Genomic DNA, 13,053 nt, shown 5'->3' with positions numbered 1-13,053 from the left:
GAACGCACGCATTGATAATTACCTTCATCAGAACGGCTTCACTAAATGTCCATATGAGCATGCTGTTTATATGAAGAAAAACCATCGTGGTGAATTTCTAATCATTTGCCTATATGTTGATGATCTGTTATATACAGGAAATAATGGTGAAATGTTCAAGGAATTCAAGCAATCAATGTTTAAGGAGTTTGAGATGACAGACAACGGGTTGATGTCCTATTTCCTTGGTATTGAAGTGAAGCAACAACATGATGAAATTTTCATATCCCAAAATAAGTACATGGGGGAGATTTTAGAGAAATTCAAGATGGGTAACTGCAACTCTGTGAATACCCCAGTTGAAACAAGCATAAAGTTGTCAAAAGAAGGAGATTGTCGAGTTATTGAACCAACTCTTTACAAGAGTTTGGTTGGAAGTTTGAGGTACTTGACGATCACAAGGCCAGATATTGTCTATGGAGTTGGACTTGTGAGTCGATACATGGAGACACCAATGGAGACTCATTGGTTAGCTGCAAAAAGGATCCTAAAGTACATCAAAGGCACTCTGAATCTTGGTTTATTCTATGCCTATGGAGATAAAGCGAAATTAGTTGGTTATTCAGATAGTGATTGGGGATGTGACCAAGATGAGAGGAAAAGTACTACTGGGTATGTCTTTTATCTTAGTTCTACAACATTTTCTTGGACATCCAAGAAACAAGGAATTGTAGCCTTGTCTACCTGTTAGGCGGAGTATGTGGCTGCTTCGTCTACTGTTTGTGAAGCTATATGGCTAAGGAATCTCTTGAAGGAACTGGAACATCCACAAGAAGAACCGACTGTGATTTATGTGGATAACCAATCAGCTATAAAGTTAGCAAAGAATCCAGTGCAACATGGGAGGAGTAAACACATTGACACTAGGTTCCACTTTCTTAGAGACCATGTCAAGCGGAAGACAATAGAGCTCCAGTATTGCCACACCACTAAACAAGTAGCAGATATATTTACTAAGCCATTATCAGGTGCAATTTTCATGAGGCTAAGAGACATGCTTGGCATGAGGAGGTTTTGATTTGAGGGGGCATGTTGGAAACTAAACAAATCAAAACGCAAGAGAGGTTTTTTCTAAATGGTAGAAGTTATTAAGTTCTTTTAATTAATAAGGGACTTTAATTTTTCTAAACTCATGTGTTTATTTAATTCTCAACTGAAGTCTTAACTTAGAGATGAGTTTTTGTTATTTATTACAAAAAATAAGGAGAAGTAAAAGCCTTGTAAGTTAATCTTTGAATGCCTCTATTTATAGGCTTCGTAAAATGTATTTTCAATACAAGTGAAATACGAAAAAGATTTCCTCCACTCTTCTCTAGTCTAATTTTGTTATTTGTCTTTAGTAATAAAAGAGAGAGAGAGAGTGAGAGAGAGAGAGAGAAATAGAAAGGTAACTAGTTTGTAAACTAGTATTTTATCCTTCACAGAAGTGCTTGAGTTATGACGAGGATTTTGCAATGCTGTTTGATCATTTGCTGGGAAAGTTGGAGGAAGATGATATTCTTTTGTTTGTCGCCGTGGCGTGTCAAATTTGGTTTCGGCGAAACCAGGTGGTTCATGGGGGGGAGATGACACCTCCTTCAGCAGTTATCCAAAAGGCCCGAATTCACCTATACGAATAAGAGCAGGCGCAGACAAGTTTGGGAGCTGCAAATAGCGAAGCTTCTCCAACAAGACCAGCATTACAGTGTCAGCCACCTTCGGACGGATTTACAAAGTTAAATTGGGATGCCTCTATAGAAGCCGCGGGAGGAAAAATGGGGATGGGAATAGTGGCTCGTGATCATGCAGAAAGAGTACTGACAACAGTTTGCAACACAAGACTCCACGTTCGGGATCCTTCATCAGCCGAAGCTTTGGCAATGAGGCAAGCTGTGGAGCTGTGTGTTGAAATGGGTTTGCAGCAGGTCATCCTGGAGGGGGACGCCTTGGAGATCATACAGCTTATGCAATCCACTGAAGACTGGTGGGGTAGTTATGGCTCAGTCATTCGAGATGCCAAGATCAAGCTACACAGTGTAGCGGAATGGAGGGTGGCCCATGTATGCCGTGAAGTTAATACAGTAGCGCATAGCCTTGCTAAATTAGCACTATCCATACAGGGGAAGCATATCTGGGTAGACGACTACCCTTCATGTATCCAAGCTCAGGTTCATTATGAGAAAGTTTATCAATAATCAATGAAGTTGATTGATTCTCAAAAAAAAAAAAATAAATAAATAAATAAATTTAGTTAACTGAAGCGTTTTGAAGAAAAAAAACAAAAAAGTGAGTCAACTTAGTTAAACTATGTGTTTTGCAAGGAAAAAGAAAACGTTGATTAAAAAAATAAAAAAGCGCACATCTGACTCGTTTTCAACGTTTCACTCTCTTCTTCAACCTTCTGAATGTTGTAGACTTGCAAACCTGCAGTCATAGATTTAAATCAAAAGAAAATCAAGTACTCTTGGAAAAATGTGTCTCTAATGAGTTGTTCAGATTGGGCATAACCAGAGTATAGAGAAAAATTCTTGCTGAGGAAGGAGATTTTTTGGGAGGTGAGGGGGGCATTTGACCCCCCTCGAACCCCCCTCCCTCCGCCCCTGGAGGTGAAGAACAGCCTCATGCTAGAGAACCTTGCAATCCATTGGCATGGAAACCGACAGGGAAATACTGCACACTTCCCATTTTCCTTCTTGAACCAGATTCATATCTAGATATCCTTTGAGATATACCTTACTTCAACGCATATTCTTTTGTTTGATTTGCTGTAGATTGGAACATCTAGGATGGATGGAACAGAGGAAAGATCAAGAATCTCCAAGTTCCTCAGCGAGGAAAGATCAGGAATGCATCCGACAACATCATTTCCAGTGAGATTCAACTCTCTAAGTTGCTACAGTAAGTTATTTACAAGTAACAAACCGTCCCACATCGCTAACAACACGGAACCTCCCAACCTTGCTTTTCTATAAAAAGAGGCATTTGCTTCAATTCCAAATCAAAGCCAGCGTCATAAGTTAGGTGTCGAGCTGAGCCTTTTTGGCTTGTGTAATATCTGAGTTTGAGCTTGCACTAGCAACTGGCTTTTTGGCTTAAAGTATAAATTTTATGAAAGAAATTAAAAATTTTAGTTGTATCGATCCGAGGTTCGGCTTGACTCAGCTCAAATTGTTTAATATGTGAGTTTGAAGCCCGTGCTTGAGCAAGGAAAATCAACATATATAGACTAATAGTGGACAATGCTACAGTATAAAATCAACATATATAAGGAAAGCAAACAAATAAGGTAAATATAATAATAATATATTATGAATATATTCTAACGGACATAATGAAGAAGACATGAAAAGATGAGTATTAGACAAACAAATACCTTCGTACAGAAGATAATCACTGTGTAATGGATTGATACACCTTCAAAACAAATCAATCCAACCTGAGTGCAATGCAGTTCTGGACTTGAGGATTTATTACAGTGATCAGCATTTCACAAAAACCATGGAAATGGAGTTGGACTTTAGTATTCCAACCAAGTCTGAAAACTTGTAAAGGCGTCTAACGGAATTAAACACATACCAACAACTACTTAGAGATGAGATACTATCTCTATATTCATTGGCCTTGTTCAATATCTTGTGAACCTCCGACAACTTTTGTTCCTTTTTGTTTGCCTTCCATTTCGTATTTTGAGATAATCAATTCTCCAACCAGCATCTTCCGCTAGAAAAGTCTATGTTTATGTGGCCGAAAAAGAAATCTAGACTTGTATGTTGAGCGGAATGTATCAACCCAAATTTTACAATGTAGCCAGCCAAACGAAAGAATTGGGATACTAGCGGAAGTGATTACAACACCTGCGGTCCATGCCCATCCTCTTCTTGTACACACCAAAAAGAAAGTTGCGATGAAGGCTACCATCATGAAAGCCATGGAGATGAAGAGGGTGGCAAGTCCAAATAGCAACTTTGAAGGTAATGACTTTAAGAAATCATCTTCTGTGTAACAGGACGTGAGAATTGACAAAAAAATTACTATTGAAGTCGAAGAGGAACATAGTGCTATTGCATCTGATATGAAGAATACCATCAACCCTTTCTTCCCAAAAAGAAGAGGAATCCCTGTTACTTGATTGCTGCCACCTGGTACAGTGAAGGCTGCAGCAAAAATCACAGTGGCAATTAATGTCGCCACAAGCATGCAATAGTTTGCTGTGTCCTTCATCCATTTTTCACCATCTTTCTTCAAATCTTTATGTGTCTCTACAAATATCTCCTTAGGTGTTTTGTTATCCCTATTCTTACTCTTCAAGTATTTCTGAGGGACAATCTTTTCGATCTCCTACAGTTGACGAGATATAAATTAATAGGTAACAGATGAACCATTATGTATGCAACTGGAAGAAAAAAAAAAATTATTACTCACCTTAAACCACAACAACTCCCGTTGCATTTGAAGGGCCGCTCCTGATACGATATTTAGTCGATCTGCAGGAGCTAATTTGCCAGCTAAATGCAACATGTTCTCTTTGTTATCTTCGGTATCATAGGATGCAAGGCTATGCATGCCAGCACCTAGTTCATATATTAGATTGAATACACTCTCTTGCCGATGTAAAATAGCAGTGTGAAATATACTCATGTTATTTTTGTCTTGTTGCCAGATAAGGGAAGGATAAGAGCGTGAAAGTACAATTAGAAATCCAACATTTCCAACTTTTACAGCTTCAAAAATTAAAGCCATATACTTGTCAACCAATTCTGGTGAGCTCAGGTCGTCTTTGATTCCATCCCTTTTCAAAAAAATTTCAACTAATTGATGAGCTAATGTCTTCGTCAAAGCTTTGTGACAGATCCCTTTGAACCCATAGAGGTTGAGAAAAGAATCTATATATTCAGAAATCAGAATGGTTTGGTAATAAAGAAATATTAAATCTGTACAATTATTTTACCAATATCCAGAATAAGAAATTATATTGAAAGCTTTATAAAATAAAAATGCAAAGATAACTGAAGCATTAGATGCGGCTACTTTCTGTCCTAATTATTGACATCTTAAGACAAATTTTGTCTTTTCATAACCCAAGCACTTTAAATCTCTTCTATCTTTTGAATTTAAGGAGAAAGAAAATGCTAGCTTTTGCCAAAAAAAGAAAACAGTACTCCCTATTTCTTGCGTGTGTGTAAAAGCAACGGTTACAAGTATTGCGATAGATTGATGAAACATATAGAATAGAAATTAACCTATGATCTCATACATTCTTCCATAGTTTAGAGGTAGATATCATCTAAAGATTTGATGAAGTCGAATAAGAGCATTTTCCCATGCCAAGCTAATATGAGTAAAATTGTCATCAAGTTGTGATTAATGTAATAAAAGAACTATATATATATATATATATATATATAAATTAAAGAAGTTTGGGTTGGAGGCAAACTAACAGGAGTTTAAGAGACTTTTCCAGAATGATAGCCGACTTTCGCTGCCAATTGAGAATGCAGGTTTCTTGGCCAACATTTCCAATGCTTCCCACCGGCATTCAGTGTCGGCATTTGCTATGTTGGTATCTGTTTTCAGAATTTTCAATGCTATATCTGTCCATAAAAATGACACATTAATTTGATAATTGTGGGTTAAGAAATGTTTATAATATATGGTCGCTAATATTGCAATAAAAGTGGTAACTCCATCCAACTTATGTAACTGCATCAAATGTATCAAACAAAGTTATAGTCAGTTGTAGGGCTTACCATACATATCATTGCGGATAGTATGCTTAAGGAGCTCAATGCGTTTTTCATCACCCAACCTTTCAAGAGTAGGACTACTTAGAGAGAATAGATAGGAGACCATGTTTGTATGTCCTACATAAGCTGCAACAATGAGTGGTGTGTCTCCCTCGCTATTAGGGAACGATGGCAGCGCATTGTTATTTTTCACCAGCTGCTCAGCAATGCTGACGTTTCCTGCTTGGGCAGCAAAGTGAAGGGCCGTAAATCCAGAATTGGTTTGCAATACCAAGTCCTCCTGCTTCATCAATGGCAACCATTTCTTTATAAAATCGGTGTGATGTGCACTCACTGCAATGTGAAGTGCTGTCGCTTTGTTTTTCGTTATGTAAGCTCGAACACACTCGTTGTCATTATCATAAAAAGCCTTAGCAGCTGGCCAATCATCTTTTAAGGCCGCGCGAAGGAGGGGAAGGTAGTCATCTAATGGTTTGTCCCCTGGAATTTTCGCCTAAGATGAATCAGAAGAGGTGCAGATATATATATGCAGAAGGTGCTTAAGAGAACATTCACAATGCAGTTTTTTGCAATATATATGTTAAGAATATTATGTTAGGGTTATTTATTTCTTTATGTATTATAAGTCTACTAGGTTTACCTTTCCTTACTCTATTAGATTATTTGCTTATCACTCATAGCCTCTCTATAAATAGAAGTCTTTGTAGTCCTTCATATCAATCTATATCAATATAATGTAGTCCATTCTGTGCTTCCGCTCTCCCTATTATTCTTCCACTTTTCTATATCTCTCTATTATTCTAACATGGTATTAGAGCCACTTTTTTTGTGGCCTTCAATAAATGTATTTTCTAGCGTTTTCCCTTTGACGAATTTCAATCTCATCGCCCTACATCAAGTGCCGCCAAAATTTTTGCTGCCCATAGTCTTAAAATAGTGCCAGCCTCTAGATTCGGAGCCGGTTAGTCTGTAGCCATCAAGCGGTTTTCCGCTCAAAATCTCTTCCAAGCCTTCATCACTGCCTCCTTCATCCATTTTTCACCATCTTTCTTCAAGGCACAGATCTACAGTTCTATGGTAGATCTGCCGCCATGCACCTCCGCCAGTTTCTGCCCGCACCACCGCTGCCCTTGCAGGAGCTACACGCTCCTCCGCCGACGACAGATCAGATGCCGCCATGTACAGATCCAAAGAGATCTAAAGCGTCTAGGCTTCCACATGCTCACACTCGCCACCAGAAGGTTCTGCCGCTGTCGACAGTTCAGACGCCCCCAAGTACAGATCCAAAAAGATCTGAAGCATCCAAGCTTTCACGCGCCACCAAAAGGTTCTATCACAGATGACAGTTCAGACATCGCCAAGTACAAATCGAAAGAGATCTGAAGCATCCAAGCTTCCACACGCTCATACGCATCCAGAAGGTTCTTTCCGTTAGTAACATTCCTCCACGTGCGTCCCAAGGGTTCCTCGGCACATTAGCAAGACTCGCCTAAGAATCTGTGCGTTCCCTTATGCGCCTCCACAAAGCTCCGATCACATCAACAGTAGCGCCAATCGACAAATCAAGGCCAAACGAGTCTAAATCATTCGAGATCTCTGCCAAAGACACTCTAACGCTCTCCCACGCGCCGCCATAAGTTGCTAACTCTCAGTCCACACGCCGCCATATTAGGTGGATCAGCTCAATTTCCTCACTGTTTCACATATTCGATGCCAGCGGTCAAATCTCCACCAAGCATGCCGCCATTGGATGCCTGACGCGCTGCCACGCTCCAGCTGAAAGTTCTGCGCGTGAGCCTCATGTGCCCACTCGCCAAACTCCTTCCTGGCGTGTGAGATGCACGTGTCTCATGCGGCGGCAGCCACTAGGGAGTGCACCACACGCGCCAGATGCTCTCCATCTTTCCATCTGCCACATGTCCCTCAAAGTGCTCGCCATGTCAACCCTAGTCCTCTGCCATGTGTTAGATCTCTTAGCACGCCACGTCAGCCCTAGGCCATGTCATCCAGTGCCACGTAAGCCTAGTGCCATGTTAGCACCATGCCAAAGTTGACTTTTTCTTTGTTGATTGTTGACTGTTTACTTTTGACTTTGACTCTTCTAGTGTTGACCGTTGACCATTGACTTTGACCACTAAAAAAAAAAAAAGGTGACCAGGTGTTTCCTACTCAATTTTTCGTCATGATTTCAAATTTGTGGTCTGTTTGTGCTTTTGGCATCTTTATATGGCACAAAATGTGATTTTTCACTTCAAGGCGTTTGTTTTATACAGTTCAAGTCGGTTCATGCATTGTTCAATTCTGTTCCACAGCCTTTTTTGGCACAGTTCAACCCAGTTCAATCTTCTTGCGGTGGACACTCTTGGGTCAGACAAATCTTTCCTCCAGTCCATGGGTTTTCGGGCCAAAGAAGCCCCTTTTAACCAACTCACTTATGCCTTCTCAACCGCAGCCATCATCGGTCACTGCAGCCTCTCCTAGGCAATTGATCCATTACTTGTCAGAATTTTTAGGTCAGACCTATCAACGGTCCAAGGGTTTCAGGCATGATTAACCTCTTCAATTGGCCCTTTTCTCCCTATTTAGCTCAGCCGACCAGGCGAGAGGCCCTACTTAGCTCAGCTGACCAGGCGAGACAGTTTTCTCTCCTCTCAACCGACGAGGCCAGCTATTTCATTACTAGTATATGGTTTTCAAGTCAAATTACCACCAAGTGAACCGAGCTTCAACTTAAATGCATAGCTCAATTCAGGCAGAATCCACCGATCTCAAGCAACTTTTATGGCGTTACTTCTGCAACTCTTTCAGCACAAGCAGCTTTTTCGGCGAATTCAACTCTTTCTCCCCCTTTCTTTTACCCAAACTCAAGCTTATACCTTGAGTTTTAGGATCTATAGTCCTTCATATCAATCTATATCATTACAATTTAGTCCATTGTGTGCTTCCGCTCTCCCTATTATTCTTCCGCTCTTCTATATCTCTCCATTATTCTAACAATATATATATATATATATATATATATATATATATACCAAAGAGAAAGAGAGAGACACTTACTTTTAGGATCTTCACTTGGGATATTAGGAGTGGCTCCTTGATGGACTGCATTATCATCAGAAGACGATGTTTTAGGAGTAGAGCTGAGGGACGAACCTACAAGTTAACGATTTAGAGGGAGGGAGAGGAATGATCATTTTGTAATTATTTTACATTTTTCTTGCTCATTTCATGTTTTCTTCCTTCAACATGATTTGCGATCCAATTTTAGCAGGACAATCACTTTGCATTAAGTGATGCCTCACAACAAACTTATAATTGAGCCTTTTTTCTTTTCTTTTTTTTTTTCTGGTTTTTCATAAACTTTTTTTCTACCAGATTTGCTAAATAGTAAATAAGAACCGAGATTTTCATTTAAGGATTCGAAAGAAGACAAAAAGGCATGATGTGTACTTAAAAATAGAAACTATATACAGATACAAAGTTAAGAATAACAGAATAATGGTAAGGAAAAAGAGAAAAATGCTAAAGTCATGATGATAACAACAATTATGGTGAAGATTTTCTCCGGAATTTTGGCCTATGATAAATCAGTAGAGGTGCAGATATATGCAGAAGGTGCTTAAGAGAACATTCACAACGCAGTTTTTTACAAGATATATATATATATATATATAACATGCATGGTATATATAAAAGCATTCGCAAGAGTTTTACCTAAGACAAATCGAAATTAAATTCGTTCACCTGTTATGACCAAAGAGAAAGAGAGACGCTTACTTTGAGGATCTTCATTTGGCCTTGAGGACTGTCCGTTTGATGTCCCAGCTGAATTATTGCTTGCTGGAGTAATCTGTGAATTTGACGTACTTGGGGTATTAGGAGCGGCTCCTTGATGGACTGCATTAGATTCATCAGAAGACGATGTTTTAGGAGGAGGAGTAGAGCTATAGAAACCTGTTGTAGCCTTGTAGGAGATAATATTGGTTGACGGATAACACAACATTCACAATGCATGGTATATATAAAAGCAGACAAATCGAAATTAAACTGGGTCTCCTGTATATCTTCACCAGATAGAAAGAGAGAGGCACTTACTCCCATTAGTTGCGTCCGACTTCTCAATACTAATCAAGAGATGACCGGGGGAATCCACTGTTGCAGAAGAGGATATTTGTTGATGGATAGCTTTTCCAGAAGAATTCCTTTCAATTCTCACATTTGCCTGTTGTCCTCCATTCTCAGGCATGGATGTAGCGTCTTCCATTTTTCTTCTGGTTTTATAAAAATAAATTTAATAGACATATGAACGTTTTTACATAATTTTTGTATATATTGAGATACCTACAAGTTATATATATATATATATATATATATATATATATATATATATATATATATATATATATTTACAAATTTAACTTTAGAGGGCGAGACTGGGTTGAATTCTCTCTCTCTATCTCTCTCTCTCTCTTTTTGATTTTTATTTATTTATTTATTTTAAGAGGCCAAAGAAAAAACCAAAAAAACAAGACTTATTTTTTATTTTTTTATTTTTTTTTTACAAATTTAAAGACCAATTTCTTTTAACAATTCCCCCGCCCATAGTCCGTCATTGGTTGTAGTTTATTTTTGTCATGATTTGAGATCAAATTTTAGCAGGACAATCACATGCATTAAGCGATCCCTCACAACAAACTTATTGATCCTTTTCTTCAATTTTCTTCTAGTTTTCCGTAAACTTTTCTTCTACCAGATTTGCTAAATAGTAAACAAGAATTATCCACCATGACAAAAGTACCCCATTTTGATTTACGGATTCCGAAAGAAGAAAAAAAGCCATGATGCTTAATTTGCTAAGTGTTTAAAAATGAAAGAATATAGAGATACAAAGGTAAGAATAAAAGAATAACAGTAAGGAGAAAGAGAAAAATTCTAAACTCATGAGGATAACAACAATATTTATGATGAAGACTTACTACAGGTACGTACTTGACGATATTACTTACTATTCCAATTCTTGCCTTTACAGATTGAGCTTCACAGCCTCCGAAGAAACGGGGTGTCTTAAATTTGCACCAGTTTAACGGCTGCAAATCAGCATCCAGATGAAGATCGAAGGTGAAATACGTACGAGAAATTCGGTGTGAAAGTAGAAAACAGAAAGTGATGTAAGCAGTCTTTTTGAAACGGAGGGCCTCCCCTCTCTATTCGATGGAACAAGCAGCAGACTTTCTTCCAAGCCTCTTTCACCACATTCATTTAATCCTACCTATCCTAATCCATACAAAATATAAGATAATGTAAACACTGATCCCATTATCAACAAGAAAAGAAAAAGAAAAAGAAACGTACAAATTAAATAACTTTATCAATCTGTCAATCACTTCAACGATGCCTTTTATGCAATTAGGCATAGGAATTTCATATTATGTATCATGTATGTATATATAATACTGAATTATGTGAACTAGCTTATAATCTGCGTAATGCGCGGGATTCTTCATTACAATTTAATTATAAAATCAAAATATTATAATTGTACTTTTCATAAGTATTATGAAATTTACTTTTCATAATTGCAAGAGGAAAACTTGAATTTTGCTTAGTCAAAAAATTAATATAAAATGAGAAAGAATCTCTAATATTGTTGGTGTAATACTTATTAGATTTCAACACAAATAAAACTTATAATTATGCACTTTCGAAAAAGTACTTTGGCTGTAGAAAAAAGTATGCAAGATATTCTTTGTTATAGTTTAATTTCAAAATTTAAACACATGTCAATCGAACTTTTTATTATAGGTTGTTAAAAAAAAAAAAAAAAAAAACTATCACACCCCTTTAAATGAACAGACATACTAAAGGTTATATATCAATATATTACTCAAAATAATTACACATAACATTGCATAAATATATAAGTCACATAAAATTTTACTATGATAAGGCCTTTAACTTTAATTAGTTTAATCCATATAAATTAAAATATGTTAAAATCTTTGCTCCCATATGTATAGTTTAAAATGAAAAATATAAAGAAAAAAAAAATAGTGAAAAGAAAACTTGGATTGTGATTATTAAAGCATTAATAGAAAGTTAGTAAGAATCTTTAATATTATTAGTGTTATATCTATTATATTTCATACAAATTATAAAACCCATATAATTATGAGCCTTAAAAAAAGTACATAGCAAAATAATAAAAAATATTTCAGTCAACAATGCAATCAAATAATCATCTCACATCATATTTAATGCTTAATTATCTCTTAGGTGTTTCAAAGTTCATTTTTTGTATAATAATCAAATAAATTTTTGCATTCTTTTACTTTCAAAAGCATAAAAAGTGCTTTCAAAAAATATTTCAAAATCCGGGTAAATCATACAAATAAACAAAAAATCTTGTAGGTGGTTAGGCCTCGGGAAAATATCAAATAAGAAGCATGTTATATTAAACAAGGGATAACTTCAGAAAACCCCCCTGAAGTTCCAGCCGATTTGAAAAGACCCCCCTGAATTTCCAAAACTCTCATTTAAGCCCTCTGAACTTTCATTTTCTCTCACTTTGGACCCCTTTAACATTAAACTACGTCGTTTTGAATGTTTTATACCCATTTTACCCTTCCCCAAAACTACGTCGTTTTGTGTCCTAAAATTACCCAGCCTAAAACGACGTCGTTTTAGGCATTAATTTTTATTTTTTTAAAAAAAGAAAAAATTAAAAATTAAAAAAAAAAAAATTAAAAAAAAAAAAAAAAGAAAAGAAAAAAACTGGGGTGGCTTCAGCCACCCCCTGGACGGTCTGGGGGTGGCCGGACCACCCCCTTGGCCATGGGGGTGGTCCGGCCACCCCCAAAAGGGTTAAAAAAAAAAAAAAAAAAAAAAACGGGGGGGCGGGGGGGTGCATATGGGGTGGCCGGACCACCCCCAAGGGGCTGGGGGTGGTTTCGGCCACCCCATACGGCCGGTATGGGGTGGCCGAAACCACCCCAGCCCCTTGGGGGTGGTCCGGCCACCCCCAAAAACACCCCATCCCTTTTTTTTTTTTTTTTTTTTTGGGGCCAAGGGGGTGGCCGGACCACTCCCTTGGCCATGGGGGTGGCTCGACCACCCCCAGATCGGCCAGGGGGTGGCTGTAGCCACCCCCTTGGCCAAAAATGGGGTGGTCCGGCCACCCCATTTTGGCCAAGTTCAGCCACCCCCGTTTTTTTTTTTTTTTTTTTTTTTAAATTTTATTTTTTATTATATATATATTTTACTTTTTTTAATTAAAAAAAAAAATTATGCTTAA

The 13,053-nt window shown here is 37.7% G+C and overlaps 1 pseudogene across 1 annotated transcript; it reads right to left on the bottom strand.

Annotated features, from left to right (window-relative positions):
• Positions 1-3,375: 3,375 nt before the first annotated feature.
• Positions 3,376-11,129, bottom strand: LOC132172402 (uncharacterized; annotated as a pseudogene). Its single transcript, XR_015909769.1, has 9 exons — positions 11,115-11,129; positions 10,769-11,036; positions 9,858-10,033; positions 9,540-9,659; positions 8,820-8,915; positions 5,766-6,242; positions 5,457-5,609; positions 4,441-4,901; positions 3,376-4,356 (listed from the first exon to the last, which is right to left on the bottom strand). The product of XR_015909769.1 is annotated as an uncharacterized LOC132172402 (transcript).
• Between the last annotated feature and the right edge of the window lie 1,924 nt (positions 11,130-13,053).

Source organism: Corylus avellana, chromosome 1, assembly GCF_965113065.1.
Source record: "Corylus avellana chromosome 1, dhCorAvel1.hap1.2, whole genome shotgun sequence".
Lineage (NCBI taxonomy): Eukaryota > Viridiplantae > Streptophyta > Magnoliopsida > Fagales > Betulaceae > Corylus > Corylus avellana.
Note: the sequence above shows the minus strand (reverse complement) of the source record. Positions and strands in the feature narration are given on the sequence as shown.